The sequence below is a fragment of the Lissotriton vulgaris genome, unplaced genomic scaffold (assembly GCF_964263255.1).
Source record: "Lissotriton vulgaris unplaced genomic scaffold, aLisVul1.2 SCAFFOLD_1912, whole genome shotgun sequence".
Taxonomy (NCBI): domain Eukaryota; kingdom Metazoa; phylum Chordata; class Amphibia; order Caudata; family Salamandridae; genus Lissotriton; species Lissotriton vulgaris.
In genome coordinates this window covers 463,932-470,108 of record NW_028251642.1, presented here as the reverse complement: position 1 = coordinate 470,108, position 6,177 = coordinate 463,932, and positions in this window count along the sequence as shown.

Below are 6,177 nucleotides of genomic sequence, written 5' to 3'. Positions count from 1 at the left end.
TTCTTATGCATACCAAACACTGTTTGTTTTCATTCCTGTAGGCACAACACTCCCTCTGGCTTGAAACCCCTATCTCGTTTCTCCTGTGTAGGGATGATATAAAGTACAAAACAATGTGAAGACTTCTCAGACAGTTCAGGAGTCAAAAGGATAACGGGTTCAGTTGAACCGATAATGATTCCAAGTTCCACAGGCGTCTAATACCTCTTAGACGTCCATGCAGTTATGCATCACAGTAAATGGGTAGAAAATAGTCAGAGCCCCAACTTCTATTCAATTATGTACGATACCCAATAGTGCCTGGGCTCAGGTTTCTCCCTGCATGAGATGACAAAGTCACGTCTCTTCCAACAGGGAGATTCGGACTGAGAAAGCGACTAGAACATGCCCCAAGACTCGTTACCAGCGAGACTCCGCTTGGAGCATCCGTGGCAGCATACCCGACCCAGAGCGGGGTACTGTTGGTTTCAAAGACATGGAAGAACAGAGAAGAATCTTACCGGAACTGCAGCATACCAACCCTCTCCGTCTCCTCACAAGAATAATCGGCAAAGTCGGTGTCTTTGGCAAGCTATTTACTTCCTTGTTTTGCGTGGCTTGCGTCACGCACGCAACTTGATACCTGGCATGCTGGGAATTGTAGTTCTCTGCTTGCGCGGCTGCCTTCGTCGTGACACAGAGTTGCTTACAGTGATCAGCGGAAGACAGGAATCCTGACATTTACATTAATATTCACATACAATATACATAAATAATGGCAACGTAAAACAATACATCTTACCTTTCTCTTTCCTCGCTGCTCCCTCTTTTCAGCTACGGTCTGTCAAATGAAGCATCAGAACAATGACATCGGCATTAATAGTTATGCTAAATAACATACGCGTATTATCAAATACTATCCAGCAGATTCGCAACACTAAAATACTACATAAATAATAGAATCGATAGGTTTTCTCTAGCCATAACATTTACAATAGGAAAAACAGTTAACACAAAAATTTGTAACAACAAAAGAAAACAAAACGTACCTTTTGCTTCGCTCGCTGCGCCTTCTTACTAGCGGCCGGTTACGGAGGTGGGGCATCACAAAATTAGCATAAACATTGGAAATCCCTGTACAATACACGTGCGCATTATGAAACATTACACAGCAGATTTGCAACATAGTAATTATGCATTATTAATAAATAGTTGCCAAATAACTATTTAAACACAAATATTTACTTTACAAAAAATATAAACACAAAGTAATGCAAAAATAGAATACAATATTATGTTATTACTTACCTTGCTGTTCCGTCTTGTGACGCCCACGCAGTAAAGAAAAGATTCACAAAATACCATAAACATTAGCAGGTACCGTCAAGTACACAAACGCATTAACAATACATAGCACATTCGAAACAAAATAAAAAAACATTTTTAACAAATAGTTACATCAAATATTTTTTCAAACAATAACATTTACAATAGAAACCTAGTTAACACAAAAAAATTCTACATAATACATTTTTAACTTTTATATCCCCAAGGGCGCAGTCTTATCATATCCAATCCATGTTATAGGGCATCACAAACATAGCATAACATTTTTTTCATGTAAATCATACACGCGTAATCCCAAACACAACAAAACAGATTTGCAACGTATTAAAATACCAAAATATTTTTAAATATGTAAGACAAAGAATTCTTTTAACTATAGCATTTAAAATAGGAAAACGGATAACACATAAAGTACTGTCAATACCACAAACACAATTTACTTTCCCTTTGGTCGCTGCTACCACGTGCGGTGCATGGTATGGAGCATAACAACAATAACAAACATTCAATAAAACTGTAAATCAACCATTTAACATTAACAGTATTCACATAGGTAATACACAAGTACAGCCAACGTTAAAAAAAATCTTACCTTTCTCTTTCCTCACTGGACCCTCTTCTTTTCAGCTCCGGTCTGTCAAGTGAAGCATCAGAACAATGACATCAGCATTAAAAGTTATGCTAAATATGTTATGTTATGTTATAATGGCTTTTGTAGAGCGTGCGGCTACTCAAAAAGAGTGTCCCGGCGCTTTAAAAAGGAGGGCTGCAGACTGCTAACATAACACAATAAAAGAGAGAGTATCACAGAAATACAAAACAGAACAAGAAAAAAAGCCTACTGGGTGAACAACCAGGTTTTGAGGCAAATACACGCAAAAATTATCAATCACTACCGAGCAGATTTGCAACACACTAAAATACTGCATAAATAAATACTTAAATGAATGTTTTCTTTAGCAATAACATTTACAATAGAAACAGTTAACAAAAAAAGCTGTAACAAAAAAAACAAAAAAAGTACCTTTTACATCGCTCACTGCGCCTTGTACTATTTGCTACCAATTATGGCATAATCATTCACTAAAAAATACCAACAGTTTTGCTGAAAATCCAAGATTTATCCAATGTAACATTAGTCTAAATAAAACAAACTATATATGTAGCACTTGCTATAGACATTAGCAAAGATAAAATACCACCATGCTCATATATAAATGCAATGAAATTTGAACATATACCAATACAATTACAATTGCATAATTTAGAAGAATGAGGACTTTCTCCACAAATTCCTTTTGCGCAAATTTGAACATTACCTCATGGCTCTCGAAAGTCATCAGGGGCTGTTGTTAATGTACCTGCAGATGTTATGACAACAGTCACAATTTTACCAAGGCAAATCAATTATGAAATGACAATTTCAATCAAACTAAAAAGAAAGTTGGCTTTCAAATCATTTACCCAGTTTGAAAATGTTTGACCAAACATAGTGAAAAGAGCAGCACTATGGCTAGCAACAAACAGTGACATGTTTAAAGAATATGGAGTCACAGTTAATCCAGAATGGTAATATATACCACAAGAAATAAACTATTGCAGTGAAACATTTGAAGATCATAATTCAACAAGCTCTTCAGACAACATACAAGCAGGAAATTTAGATACTTTATTAATAAATGAAACGATCACAACCAATAGTCCCAATGTATTATGTTTAGCACCTGCTGAACATAACACACCTAGAGGTTTATATGAAGACAAAGAATCAACATTTTTAGCTTTTCCAACCATATTTGTTGGCCCTCGAAGACCTAATAATAATGATAGACATGTACCTGTACATTATAGTACAATATGCCAACAGGAATTAAGGAGGTGTGATAGAAGAGTGTCCAAATCTATTACAAATATTTTCTTTAAACTAAAAAAATTGCACTTAAAACAAATAAAAGGGAAAGTAAATATTTATTTAATGAAATTTTTCAACAATGGTGAATGTATTACTGCCAAAGACAAAACATAACTTAGAAAGCATCTACAAATATAATGAAGGGTACAAAATATTAAAAACTATTTGCAGTTCACCACCATATTGAGAGCACTGCAAAAAAGATCTCTTTGCAATGATAAGGCAACTTGGAATACCAACATTTTCCTCACTTTATCTGCCCCAGAAACTAAATGGCAACACTTAATATATTATTATGAGTGCAAAATCTACATGATTGCACTGAAGAACAATTTAAAGAAATTTCCTGGGAAACAAAATGTAAATAAATACTTGAAGATCCAATTACCTGTGCAAGGCATTTTGACTTTCTAGTAAGCTGCGTGATAATGGACAGAACAAACCCTATTGGAAAATTACAAGACTTCTTTTACAGGGTTGAATTCCGACAAAGAGTTTCACCACATATACACGCATTATTATGGATTGAAAATGCACCATTATATGGAATAGCAAAGTTACCACAAGTCATTACATTTATAAACAAATGTATACCTTGCAGTAAATCGCAAGAACCAGAATTAGAGAAATTACTACCTCTACAAAAGCATGCACACACCAACAATTGCAGAAGATAGAGGGATGGAGGGATGGATAGGAGGAAAGGTAACACTCTGCTCCAGCCCTGGTGGGAGAGATGGAAGGGAGGGAGTGAGGGATTGAGGGATGGGTATAGGGTTATACCTAACTTAGTAGCTATATACCTAACCCTGAAGCTATATACCTAAGCCTGAAGCTATATACCTAAGCCTGAAGATTTATACCTAAGCCTGAATATTTATACCCAAGCCTGAAGCTAAGTACCTAACACATGGAAGGGAAAGGAAGGAAGGTAACACTCTGTTCCAGCCCTGGTGTGAGGGAGGGATAGAGGGATGGAAGAGAGGGATAGAGGGATGGGAGGGGTGGAAGGGAGAGATAGAGGGATGGATCTTCATAGTACCGTAAATAAATTGTTACGATAATATATAACCACATTCACATGAAAGTACACTAACTTTATTACACACTAGCTATTTACCTTTCTATTAGCTTGCTGTTACCATGTTTTTCACTCCATTCAACAAAGTAAGGCATTAGAAAAATAAATAATCTTTGACAGGCCCCTAAATTGCAAGCAGTTAGTAACAAACAGTACAAAAGAGATGCCAAGTATAGTAAAATACACAACAATTAAAAATAATAGCACATAATAGTTTTTTTCATGCAAATATATATAATACACTGAAATGAACACATCAAGTAGAGGTAACATTAAATATCGAAGCATGCCTTTCTGCTCCCATGCCATCCTTTCTTCCTAGCAGTAAGGAAACAGGTAAACATATATAAAGCAAAAAGATAAACTACATCAATTACAGACAACATTCAATATCAAATTATACCTTTCTAGTTGCATGCTGTCCTCTGTTGTCACCTTCTTATGAAAGACTGGACACATACAATAGAATGTGATGAAATACATAAAATAGAAGCAACATTAAATATTAAAGCGTACCTTTCTGGTAGCATGCTGTCCAGGTTTTTCAACTCCGTACAAAGAGGTGCACATATACAATACAGAGATATGAAATAGTCAATACATTACAGTAAAGACAAAGTACAGCCAATGTTCAAAACCAAAACTTAACTTCCTCTTCTCTTGTTGCTATGTCTTTATTACTCCTGTTAGTGATATAGGCATCGCAAAAACACTATCTACATTGTTAGTTGCAATGTGATTCTATTTTCGCAATACATACAAAAAAATGTACCTTTCAATTCACTCGCTGCTACATCTTCTCCGGTCAGGTCTTTGGGGTGGGTTATTAGTTCATAACATAAAATAACATTATGGTTACGCAAATTATACACACGTAATACCAAACACAACAAATTCACAAAATATTTAAAAAATTGCAAAGAAATGTATTTTAGCTATAACAGTAACAATAAGAAAACGGATAAAACATACATTAGTGTCAATATTAGAAAACACAACTAATCTACGCTTTCCTCGCTGCTACCACATGCGCTACATAGGATGGAGCATAACAATAACAAACATTAGGTAAAACCATAAATCACACATTTACTGTCAGGCTCAGTCTTCTCAACTCTTCGGGGCTGTATTGAATGACCTATAACCTCCCCAACTCACCCAGAGCCTGAAGTATAAACACAGGCGACTAGGACAGTCCTGCAGGGGAAGGAAAGGAAGGGGACAGCGGGGAGGGAGATCTGAAACGAGAACAGCCAGTTAGAATACACCCCTGTACCCCCTTAAATGAGTATCAACCACTTTCCTTCCTTTCTAATACATTACGGTGTCACCCCTACCTGTAAAGGAAAATACGTTGGACCTGAAATCTAGGAGAAGAGACTCGGGGCGATGCCAGGGTGTTGTAACCAACTGCTGATCAAGACACAATAAATAACTTATAATTCACATTCCTATGTGGGCTGAACTCCCGTACAAACAATTCTTATGCATACCAAACACTGTTTGTTTTCATTCCTGTAGGCACAACACTCCCTCTGGCTTGAACCCCCTATCTCGTTTCTCCTGTGTAGGGATGATATAAAGTACAAAGCAATGTGAAGACTTCTCAGACAGTTCAGGAGTCAAAAGGATAACGGGTTCAGTTGAACCGATAATGATTCCAAGTTCCACGGGTGTCTAATACCTCTTAGACGTCCATGCAGTTATGCATCACAGTAAATGGGTAGAAAATAGTCGGAGCCCCGACTTCTATTCAATGATGTACGATACCCAATAGTGCCTGGGCTCAGGTTTCTCCCTGCAATGAGACAACAAAGTCACGTCTCTTCCAACAGGGAGATTCAGACTGAGAAAGCGA